Source organism: Pangasianodon hypophthalmus, chromosome 24 (assembly GCF_027358585.1).
Source record: "Pangasianodon hypophthalmus isolate fPanHyp1 chromosome 24, fPanHyp1.pri, whole genome shotgun sequence".
Classification (NCBI taxonomy): Eukaryota; Metazoa; Chordata; class Actinopteri; order Siluriformes; family Pangasiidae; genus Pangasianodon; species Pangasianodon hypophthalmus.
The window spans coordinates 16,941,244-16,954,234 of record NC_069733.1 but is presented as its reverse complement, the minus strand read 5'-3'; the positions used below and the strand labels follow the sequence as shown (position 1 = coordinate 16,954,234).

At 40.4% G+C, this 12,991-nt stretch overlaps 1 protein-coding gene across 1 annotated transcript in view; it reads left to right on the top strand.

Moving 5' to 3' along the window:
- znrf3 (zinc and ring finger 3) overlaps nucleotides 1-12,991 on the top strand; it is a 72,554-nt gene that overhangs the window by 51,722 nt on the left and 7,841 nt on the right. The gene's annotated exons all lie outside the window — the stretch shown is intronic.

Sequence of the window (12,991 nt, the reverse complement as noted above, 5' to 3'; positions counted from 1 at the left end):
TCATTCGAAATTGTTTTTTATCCCCCCTTCCTCTCGTTTCCTCCACCCTACAGAGAAGCATGGGGTTGTTAATCTCCTGTGTGTGTGTGTGTGTGTGTGTGTGTGTGTGTGTGTGTGTGTGTGTGTGTGTGTGTGTGTGAGAGCTGCAAAACTCGGGCATAGTTTAAACCTGCCGCTCTGTTTGTCCAGGGAGAAATGCAGCTCTCCTCAACGCAGATCCCATTACAAAGGAGACACACACACACACACACACACACACACACACACACACACACACACACACACAAAATGGGGGGCTTTCACTTATTCATTCACACACACAAACACGTACACACATATACACACACACACACACACACACACAAAATATAGCTTCACATAATCACACATAGACACACACAAACGCAAACACACACTGCGCCACTTCAAGGGAAGACTAGATTAGAGAGGTATGAAGGCGGAGTGTGTGTGCCCCTTTAATTATCCTCCGTCTGCCCGCTGTATTCAGGATGAGGCACTCCTCTTTTCCCTCGCTCCAAACTCACACTGTGTGTTTTTTCTTCTGTGGGAGATTCTTTTAGGATTTTATTTTTAAAAATTAAAGGAGCTGTGTGTTGGATTAATGAGGCAGTGGAGGGTTTTTTTTTTTTTTTGGCTTTGTGTGTGTGTGTTCAGGCGTCTGAAAGAATTAGTGCAGCCAGTGATTGTGAATCTGTGCTGTGTGTGTGTTGTATTGATCGAGCTCTAAACATATAAAGGTGGTGTGAGGTTGGTCTATTGTGTTGGTGGGTTTGTGTCGTGTTGGAGTGGGTAGCAGAAGTTGTATATGGTGTGTTTGAGGTTGATGTGTGTTTGGCTGTGTGCATGGTAAGGTGCTGTGGAATTTGTGTATTGGTTTGGAATTGTCACTGTGTATTTGGTGTTTGTTGTGTGTTGGGTGTTGTGTAAATTTTGTTAAGTATATAGCTGGTGTAGTTGGATGTGGGGTTTGATCGTGTGCGCTGAAGGTGTTTCTTTGGATGTATGTGGGGTATGTGTATTGGTTTGGAAGTGTGTTCAGATTTGTGTGGGGTTGGTGTATTTGGTTGGAGTGTGTTTGGATGTGTGTGGGGTTGGTGTATTTGGTTGGAGTGTGTTTGGATGTGTGTGGGGTTGGTGTATTTGGTTGGAGTGTGTTTGGATGTGTGTGGGGTTGGTGTATTTGGTTGGAGTGTGTTTGGACGTGTGTGGGGTTGGAGTGTGTTTGGACGTGTGTGGGGTTGGAGTGTGTTTGGACGCGTGTGGGGTTGGTGTGTGTTTGGATGTGTGTGGGGTTGGAGTGTGTTTGGATGTGTGGTAGGGTTGTTGTATTTGGTTGGAGTGTGTTTGGACGTGTTTTCTCAACCTCACACACTACCAAACAGTTGGATGGGATGTATGAGGTGTGTATTAGGCTGGTGTGTGTCAGTGTGCTTGGGAAAAGGGGAGAGTTGGGTGGTGGTAAAGTCGCCTGAGCTGTAGAGTGGGGTTTGATGGGGTGCAGTGTGTGTGTATGTGTGTGTATGTGTGTGTGTGTATGTGTGTGTATGTGTGTATGTGTGTGTATGTGTGTGTATGTGTGTGTGTGTCTGTGTGTGTCTGTGTGTGTCTGTGTGTGTCTGTGTGTGTATATGTGTATGTGTTGGTGTGATGCATTTGGTTGGTGCATATTTTTGGCTTTGTGTGTTCAGCTGTGTGCGTGTGTGTGTGTGTGTGTGTGTGTGTGTGTGTGTAGGATTGATTGGGTTGGTGTGGATTGAACTGTTATATTGTTGGCATATGTGTTTAGGTGCTGTGTGTTGGACAGTGGACTTGTTTAGTGTGTGTGTTCGTTTTGCACATTACTTGCCGTATTTGTGGACCGAATGTCCACAAAATGATGGCAGAAATACAGTTTTGTGATTGTGAGGAAATTTGGGTGCTGTTTTACTTTTAACTTGGGTGCTGTTTTTTTTTTTTTTTTTTTAAACCTAAAAAAAGTAAAAATTAAAGTTCTGTTTTTGATTAAAGTTACGTTTTTGATGCTGGTGAAAGTTAAGGTTAGCTATCAATAACTGAGGGTGACTTAGTCAGACCTGATGTCGTAGAAGGTTTGCTGTTTGGTTACTTTTTTTTTTTTTTTTTTAAATCACTGAAGTAAATTATAAAATTTTACCTTATATTTGTTAAGTAGATAGGTTTAGATAGCCAAGTGTACACAGTTTTGTTTCGGGTTAAATGTAGCTATGTGAATCAGTGTGTTTACTAGACGTAATGACATTTTTACACTAGCCCCTTTATTAGCACGTAATCCTACTGCTTTGTGGATGCTTTGTTTGAAAAATAGTTAAATGGCGTGAGTGGGAGAGTTTGAATGACATTCCTAACTAGCAGGATTGTTCAGCTTTCCTTGTGGATGATGAAGGCAGGAAAACACTGACTGACTGCTGACTGAAGGAGCGGAAATTGAATTAGCGGCTCCGTCTCAATCCGTAGGGTTTTAGTAGGCTTTTGATTAGAGGCTCTGTTTTTAAAACGCTGATTGCTTGAGTGCGAGGGAGATAATGAAGGAGATGTGACAGACATCTGAGGAATCTACAGGAAGTAAACACGGTGTACTGGGAGCCAGTCATTCATTACATACACACAGTTATGTGGGGGATATTAGTCAGATATTTAAATAGCAGTAATATTTATTTACCTGCGATCAATAAAATCACAGTCAGGCTTTTAAAAATAGTCCCCGTAACAAAAGTTGACACAGCTAGTTAGTTAGCTAACATTGGGTAGCTAGTCCTTACTAGCCTGTTAGCTAGCTAAATTGAATTATGTGAATGACTTCTATTAATCTATGGACACAAATATGCCAATCTAAATATTTTCGAAAATGTTAGCTTGTTAGCTACAAGATGCACAATATAATATTCCTCAGACGAAGGGATGGTGTCGGTTGTGACACTGTTTCGAAGTGTAACAGTATTGTGCTAATTATCTTTTTAAAAAAAAACCAATGAGGCACCCAAATATAAGAAATATTTTTCTTATTCGTGAAAATGATATGAAAATTTCAAACATGTCTCATTATTTAGCTAATCTTCCAGTCTACATCACATATCAATAGATTAGCATTATACAGTTGTTGCTGTGGTGACGTCTCGGGGGCATTATGTACTAAAGTCACTTTAAATTAAAACACTCTCACACATTATAACCTTTAAATAAGTTCTGTGTAATTAAAATCATTTAATCGCGATAGCAGTATATAAATAAAAGATTAGCTTTGACCGTTATTTTTGTTGTCATGGTTACATAATACAAGGAGTACTTCCTGACATAACAGAAAAACAATACGCTTAAGTAGTTAAAGTTGTGAGAATACTGTTGCTACTGTAGCAGCTGGGAAATATGCACAGTGAGCGCAATTACTGGGACTGATGATTTGTCTAGCTAGCATGTCTTTTATATGAACAATGTAAAGGTCTAGTGACAGCGGAAAAGAGACAAAACTAATGGGAATATCAACATTTCTCTCAGATATGCCAAAAAAATGCTAAGAAGTTGCCAAGAAAAGACTGAAACACTCTAAACTGAACTCATTTGGTGCCACCATTTGAAAACGCCAACAGTGCATACTGTGAGCTTGGAAATATTCGAAAATTTCAACTTATGAAGTAGTAAATATGAGAAGAGTTTATGTAGGATCATCTCAGAAATGTGATAAACGTGACCTCATTTTGAACGAATATAAGAAAACAACACACCTTCTGGCCAGTCGGGACAAGTATTTTTTTTTTTTTTTTTGTTGTTGTGCCGTGGTATATTTTATAACAGACTTTTGTTACATCTCAGTATCAACCAGAGAGGGCCACTTAATTAGTTTGACGAGAAAAAAAAAGCCAAATTTCCTGCTGTACGGTGGTATTTCTGCTTGGACTGGAAGGAAACACTGATTGCACATCAAACATGTGGCAGCTTCCATGTTCCAAAACATGTTTCTGCTGTGATGCTAATCAGCTGCGACAGTGTTGCTGTGTAAACAGTTACAGCAGAAGTGGTACACGGTGCTAATTCTGATGTAAGTTTCCAAGAAGCATTCAAATTTAAAAAAAAAAAAAAAAAAAAAAGTGGTGAGACTGGAATATGATATGATTTTCACTGCAAATTTGAGGCTTTTGGGTCTTCAGGATTAGCATGAACACAGGTGGAAGATAAATTTAATGAACGTTTGTGGACGGATGAGCAAATATGATGATTATTTTCAATTTATCAGAGACAAGTTTTTTATTTAAGCTTAGAACTACGTACATGTTCATTACTGCATGAGTTCGTACAGATGATAGAGTAGGATTAGGAATTCTTAATATTTATGGATCTGAGACAGCTCTATGGATGATGTGTAAGAAATTCTCATAAAACTGAAATCTATCTGATGTCTTAAATCATGCTATGATCTACATTCCTGCACTATACACCCTGTACTTGGGAATTGCACGCCAAGCGACTGCTAATTCCTGGAACTACTAATTTACCCAGCTAGCTGATAGTTTATATGAGTAATGAAAAGGCGTAGTGACCTTGGACCTGAGACAAAACTACTGGGGTTATCAACATTTCTCTCAGATATGCTGGTAAATTCTGAAGAAAAGTCTCTGTACTACTGAAATTACACTCTGAACTCCTCCATATTGGGGAAAAAACTTCAAAGAGTATACAGTAGAATAAAAAGGATGGAGTCTTGTTGCAGAAATATCAGCATTAGTATTTGACCACCATTGAAATAAAAGCACTTCTCTGTAGTGCACTCAGACTTTCAGGCTTGATTGTTGGTCCTGTGTGCTTTCAGTTCGTCCTTTCGTCTATATTTCACTGTAATTTCTCTACAGCTCAGACAAACTCCGTGAAATTACAGATCTCGGATCAGTCCACGCTTCCTAAATCCCATTCCGAACTGTTATAGTGTGACTCCGATCCTCGACGAGGCCCCAGAATCTCTCTCACATTATTTCCGCACTACTTAGCGAAGGCCGTGCACAAACACACAACACACTCTGCTTCTAAATAACTTCTGCAAGCAGCGTTTATGCATCATTTCAAATCTACTTGAAAGGGAATATCTGTGGTATTGAGAATTAAGCTGAAAAAGGCATTTGATTTTCCATTTCACATCATCTTTTTTTATTTTAATCTGGATTTCACTCCAAAAGTAATAAGTTGCTACACACACAAACTTGGGTAGGAGTCAGTGTACATGAACGACTTGTTAAAAACAGTAAGGACACAGTGCAATATATTCCTAATTACTTTAGTGTTTATTGGATGTTGCTGAAGAATTGCTATACGCAAATGAGATCTTTTTTGGTCCAAATAATGCAGGTTGATTGTTAACAGGAATTAGTGGATTTTTAATGTTTTGCAAGATTTTTAATATTTTGGTTTAAATAGGGATTCTGGGATTTTTTATTTAAAGATATGAAATGCAGTACAGGATTCTGCGTGAATCCTGTACACGTCTATGGCCTTGAATCTGTTAAAGCTTGTGGCAAAGTTTTTCTCTGAATCTGCTGTTTGAGGATTGTGCCATCAGTGGCATAACATTTTTATAAGCTTCATAAACCACCTTTTTTCAGTTTCTATAAAAACAGTTTCAAACTGTAACATGGTGGACTCTCGGTAGCTGTTAAAGTGGGAGCGCTGTTGCTTAATAGACTCAGAAGTGTTATTAAACCCAAATGGAGAATGGTTATAATCTGTGTGTGTGTGTGCGCGCGCGTGTGGGTGTTTAGCTGTGAAGCTAAGAAGTTGTGTCAGCTGTGTAAGCAATATCGCACGAGCGAGAGTGCGGTTATAGTGAACATCGTCACGGCTGTGGTTTGGCGTGGACACGAGGCCGCAGGCTGAGAGCTGTAGCTGATCACAGCCATCACGAGACTCAGTATAACCGCACGATTGTGAGTGCAATATTGCTTTTATATAACACTTCTATAAACAAGAAATTAATAACATGTAACTGGCATTTTGGACACAGTATGGCCAAATAATTTGTTTATTTTTGCTCCGCTAGCAAAAATAGATCCCAAAGAAGCCACACTCACTTTATACCCTGTCGGACTAGCTAGCTAGCTAGCTCACAATGATTCGCACATTCTCATTAAAGGTGCTTCTGGTAAAATTGACATCCCTTCTTTCTTTTCATCTTCATCTGACGAGCTTTCAGAAGTTATATCGTTTGCCGTGTCCGCTGCTGATGTCACTAACTCTGCTGTAGTAACAGTTACAGTGGGACTGTTGCTAGTGGAAGTGTAGGTGGCGAACACAGACGAGCGGAATGATACACACACTGAAACGGTTATACGAAATATAAGCACTCCTAGAATGCAGCTCAACCAGTCAGATTAAGTCGTATATTAGTTGTACATTAGCCTACAGGATTACACCATATCTTATAGTGTCTGTTACATAGAAACAGAATTTTAAAAATATCATATTTGAACATAATGGTGGTTATCTTGATAATTACATTGAATTTTTTCATCATTTTCTCCCCCGTTGTATCGGAGTGACGGCTCTGTCTGTCATGTTCTGCTGATGAACAGAATTATGGGATTGTCTTCTCCGAGGATTCAAGAAATATAGACAAACTAAGTGACCTGGACCTGAATGTAACACAGTGGGACAGACAGAAAGTGTCCGTGATAACAGTAACAGTTGTGTTAAATAAATGCACATGTGTTTATAGAAAATAATCAATGAAGGGTGAAGTGGAGTTTCTGCCACCACCCCGGAGCTGATTATTTTCCTATAACAGCATGTCCCAAAGTGTTTTATTCCTCTTATACCACAGCAGTTTGCCAACACTCAGTTTTTATTTATTAAAGAACAGCACATTGTACTTTTCTTTTTTTTTAATCCATTTATAGTTCCATCTAATGTTGTGGAACATCCATGAAGCTAGTTAGTTCCTCAGATAAAATGCAGCTTGTCATGTTCCTGAGAAACCGCAAAGCGTAACCCCATCTGTCCTTCCTGTGACAGAAATCTTAAAGCTACAGCTTTTCCTCTGACTGTTAACAAAGTTAGATTTTTTTTTAATATGTTTATGTGGACCGTCAGCCACAGAGGTCCCTGTGTTTGATGTTAGTATAGAAACGATAATGTATTAGAACGAATGCATTAATATAAACCTGTGATTTTCAGCTTCACTACTGTCAGAACTGCTGCTATAGAAAATTAATCAACACCCTCTGACCAATCAGAATCAAGAATTCACCAGTGCTGTAGTATAATACAATATATGGTCTTATCATTAATCATATCAATCTAATTGTATTAATCTAATCATATTATAGACACGCACCTATTATCTTAAGAACCCAAACAAATGCTTGCACATCGTTTTGAGTTTTCTTTAACAGCAGCTCTGACAGAAACTGAGTGAATCTGAAGTCCAGTGTCTGTCTGTCTGTCTGTCTGTCTGTCTGTCTGTCTGTCCTTCTCTCTCTCTCTCTCTCTCTCTCCCTCTCCCTCTCCCTCTCTCTCTCTCTCTCTCTCTCTCTCTCTCTCTCCCACCCCCTCCCGCCTGTGTGTGTTCGGCCTCTGCATGTAGCCTAGCGAGGTCCTGGCAGGTCTTCTCAGGGGAAAGAAAAAAGAACGAAAGAAAAGCGATGGGGGTAAACGTTTCTAACCACATGTGAGGGAATTCTAAAGCGGGAAAGTATGCCTTTATCTCCGAATAAACGCAGGAGGCAACATGAAATTACACAGGGCTTTCAGGAGACTTAATGACTTTAATTATAGCGCAGCAGAGAGAGATGGAGAGACACGAGTGGGGGAGAGGGAACGTTGCTCACACAGAAGAAGAAGAAGAAGAAGAAGAAGAAGAAGAAGAGAGAAAAATGAAGGGAAAAAGAGGTGAGAGAGGGAAAAAAAGGTCTTTTAATCAACACTTATCAGTAACAAGTTGAGATTTGTTTTTCTTGATTCTACAACAAGCTGCAAATCAAAGTGATAAGCTTCGGTAAATTCCTCGGAGCAATCCTGCGACCCTCTAGTTCTTTATTCGCACAATTTCCGTTCACTGTTTAGCACAAAGATGGAAGAAAAACACATAACTGATGTTTCATCTTTTCCTGGGATTTATTTTAAATAGTTACAGTGACTCACAGTAGCCTGTTTACATTTCTTAACTTTTATGTAACCAGTCAGGCCACGCCCACAATCTACAGACACCAATAAACATTTAAATACAACCAGGGTGCCAAAACTTTCATAATACACAATAATAGTGATGCATTACATGTTTAACAGTCATAAGTGTATATATAAACAATTGTTATTTGGGTAAATAAATGTGTATAATGTATATTATCATCCTACACATCTCCATTAGGCCTTCAGTGTGGTGCTGTTATAGGAAAATAATCAACAACAGGGTGGTGTGATGAAGCAGAGTTACTGTTATTACCATCACAAGTGTTTTATTCCTCTTATACCACAGCAATCTGCCAATTATTATTATTTTATTAAAAGAAACCGCAATGCGTAATCTCCTCTGTGCTGAAGACTTTCCTGTGGTGGAAAACTTACAAACTTGGAGTGTTGACACTGGAGACTCCTTCCATAAATGTTAAACATCTCCTTACAAAAACTTCACCATATCAGTGATTATGTAATTTTTAAATTTGTTTATATCGAGGGTCCGCCGTACAAGCCCCTGTGCATGATGTATTAGAACAAGCCTGTGATTTGAATTACAGTTGCAACTACTGTCAGAGCTGCTGTTATAGAAAATTAATCAACACTTTCTGTCCAATCAGAATAGAGAATTCATGTGATATAAAACTCAGTATTCCACATACAGTGTTCCTTTTGTTAACACCTAGGTAGGCGTGATTTTTGAGCCGTGTTTGTGCTCCCGAGACGATGTGTGTCCCATTCGGAAATCACATTACGACAGCTGTCACGTGTGTCCTCTTTAGAGACGGCACTCCCCTAATTCTGTTTAGCAAAATCTGGAAAATACGGTGAACAGAGCTTTCACTCCAAATGAAGTTTTGCAATTTCCTGTTATATAAACCATAGTAAGGTTTAAGTACCATAGTAAAGATAACCATAGTAAAGATAAGTTTACATATTATTAAAATGTGATAGTAAAATGAGCCGTATTCTGTATAATAACCTGAAATATGTCCATGTGCTAAGTGTAGACAGGGTGTATGTGTGTTGAACAGGAAATAGTTTGTCTCTGTGTGTCAAAGAGCTTATTGATTTTTTTTGCACTAGTAGTTTTTTGGCCGTTGTTTTGACTCGTTCTTCACAGCGCTATTTGCTCAGTGTTCAGCCTTCAAAGCGTTTTAGTGGAGAGCCTGGGGCATTACACACACTCTTTAGTTTGTGTGCGTGTGTGTGTGTGTGTGTGCGTGTGTGTGGTGGGGGTGGGACACCTGCGTTAGGAGGGGTGTGTGTGTGTGTGTGTGTGTGTGTACTGTGGCCTTTAGCTTGCCGTAAGGAACAGTTTTATTTGGCTGTCGTGAGGCAAGTTCCTACTCGGCACAGCACGCCCAAATCTAGAGCCCTCTCTCTCTGTCTGTCTCCATTTCTCTTCTTCTCTATCTCATCTGTTTCTCTTATGCTCTCTCTCAGTCTTTCTGTCTCTCTGTCTTATAAATCTGTTAATTATTAACCGAGATTGCTAGCTTCAAAAGAGCCAAAACACAGCTGAAGCGAGGAGTTCGAACCCCCGTGTGAATTCTTCTGAAGGAGAAGAAACAACTCCTAAATCTTTGATAACTTTCTAAAACTCTCTGCATTTTATGCTGGTGTTTATAGATGTGTGTATGTAGAGAAAGTCCTGATACTCAGTTATACATTACAGCTATGAATGAGACACACTTTATCTCAGGTTTATGAGCACTGCTTACACTCTCTGGGGGAAAAGAATGGTACTACTGTTGCAGCTTTCCTTGTTGCTGGAGCGATACCCTCAAGCATGTACACGGTTTTCTACCTTTAGTACAGATCTTTCACCTGGAATGTGCTTTACGGTCCATTTATATACCTTTTAAAGGAACGCTATGTCCAGGTGAAAGAGAGAAATTAAAAGTACAAAATGATATCCCCTGAATGGGAAGCTAATGCTATATGACTTTTAAGATGACATAACCTAGAACTCTGTGTCCATTTTATGTCTCGTTTAATTTTTAAATTTCTTACACATGGAGATACTAAATAGACCAAATGGCATAATAGACCAAAGCCTACACAGTCAGTCTTCTGGACAGAAGCACAAAGAAATGCTTCTATAATGTGTCTCTTAAACGTTTAAGGAGAAATATTGTGTAGAAGGAGTCCCAAAATAATTTAATGCTACAGTCAATGTAGTGAAAAATGACCATGTTTCGGTGTTAGAACTGTAAATAAGGCCTGTTTCACGTCTGCACCCTGGTACACAGTATTTCCAGTTTCTAGCCCACGCCTAATTGCCTGTTTCTGCCTTTAGATCTCTGGCTTATAAATAAGAACATTGTGTACATAAAAACTGTCAGTATGATGGTACGGAAAAACAGCAGCCCCTCTTTTCACTCCACTAGACAGCAATGTTTCTGGGAAGTTCCTCGGGTCATTTTGAAATGATTAGTCATAGAAAAATTATGCTCTCAAAACTTGTCTTATCTGGAAAAAAAATGATTATTAAGTCATCTGGTCTTGTTGTGTTTTGCCCAAGTGTAATGTCTGCTCTTTCCTCCGCTTCTGCGGATAATCTCCATATGGAGCTGTTTTTGGCTCCAACAACAGAATAGCAATAGATGGAGTTGGGAAACTGAGTTCAAATCACTGGCTAGCGTGAAAGTTTCTCCCTTCTGAAGCTCTAATGAGACGTCCGTAATGGCCATACTGTGTCTAAAAATGAGAGATGGGTGGAAATCTTTACATCTCCTCTCTTCCCCCGAGAGATCATGGATGATGCTGAGTGGCAGAAGAAGTTAGTGATTCAGGCACCTGGAAATGAGCGTGAATCATAGTGAATCAGCTGCTCTGACATCATACAGCCAAAAAATAGCTAGTGAGCCGAACATGCTAACGACCGGGGACATGCTAACGGCCGGGACGTCGGGCCCAACATTCCCCATCCAGATGCTGGTGCTCCCTCTGCCTCCTTCCCAATGCCGGCATTGTCTCTCCATTCAGATACCTGCTCTGTCTTTGCCTCCAGCCAGACACTGGTGTTCTCTCTGCCTTTGTCCAGATGCCAATTCTCTCTCTCTCTCTCTCTCTCTCTCTCTCTCTCTCTCTCTCTCTGTCCGGATGCCAGTGGTCTTTATGCCTCTGTCCAGACAGCGGCAATCTCTCTCCTTCCAGATGCCGGTGTTCTCTCCCTGCCTCCTTCCAGGCACCAATGTTCTTTCTGCCTCTTTCCAGAAGCGAGTGTTCTCTCTCTGCTTCCATCCAGACACCAGAGTGCTCCTTCCCTCAAGCCACAAACTCTCCAAGACTTTGGTGCTAGCACTCCAGCACTTTATCGATCCAAATACCTGCGTGCTCTCTCCTATTCATCCAGGCATCGACCCTCTCTCTCTCATCCCAGACACGGATGCTCTCTCCCTCCGTCCAGACACCAGTGCTCTCTCTCTCCCTCCATCCCGACGCCAACTTTCTCTGCCTCCATCCAGACGTCACAGTGTGGAATCTAACCATCACCATTCCCCATCCAAATTTTGTTCAAAGCCAAACAACATTGTTCAAAAACAAACAACATTCTCTGTCAAAAGTTAGTGTTCTTTATCCAGAAACCAACCTGTCCCATCTTTTACCATTAAACACCAATGTTTCCCATCTCACACACCACCCCTACTCATTATAAAGTTCCAGAGAAAGCTTTAATTGAGGACGTTGGCATTTAGTTGGTGTTTTAGTTGTTGGATGAACACTGGTGTTTGTCACCCTTCATGTTTAGTTGGAGGATGGCTGTGTTTGGATGGCGAATGTTAATTTGTTGTTAAGTAAATGTGGTGTCTTGCTCACGACTTGAAAAGTGTGTGTGAAACTGATGATATTGATGTTATAATTATTGTTACGTAAGATGCAGTGGATTGATAACAGCTACACTTTGTGTAATCCTGATTACTTCCCCTGAGCGCTTCTGTTATACTGGACTTCCTGTCCTCTCATCCTCGCTTCCTTTTGCCAGTATCGAGGTGAGAGTTGATGGAGGAATGCCAGCAAGCGAGAGATCAAAAGCTGTGTGTGTGTGTGTGTGTGTGTGTGTGTGTGTGTGTGTGTGTGTGTGTGTATGCACGCACTGTTTGCTTTCTCGTGTCCTTTTGATCTTTCGTTCTCATTCTGGTATCGCTGAATATCTTTACACACACACACACACACACACACACACACAAATGTCCCATGGGTGCTGTCTCTTGTCTCTATCACAGAAACAAGCTCAAAGTAGTGGAGGCACAAAGTGGTAGGTAGTGGAGCTTCACCATCCAGATTTCTCCTTTTTTTTTCCCCCCATCATTCCTCCAAGACCTATCACAAAGTGTATCTAAAAGGTTTGCATTTTGTCAGATGGCCAACATTCTCCATCACACACCACCATTCTCTATTACATACACCCACGACAACGATCTCCATCACACACACCAACGTTCTCCATCACGCGTCAGTGCTACCCGTCTCACACACACCAACGTTCTTCATCATGAGTGTCAGTGTTCTCCATAATGCATGCCAACATTCTCCATGTACAGATACACCCATGCCAACGTTCTCCTTCACACACTCCAGTGTGTTGCCTCACACACACACACACACACACACCAGCTTTCTACATTATGCACTCCAGTGTTCTCCATCACACACCAAAGTTCTCCATCATGCACACCATCACTTTCAGTTTCTTTAAATTTCACTCCATAAATTATTTAGTTTAGTTTTGTAGCACTGTTTTTCTGTTGTTGTTGTTGTTGTTGTTGTTGTTGTTGTTGGCTTGTACTTACAA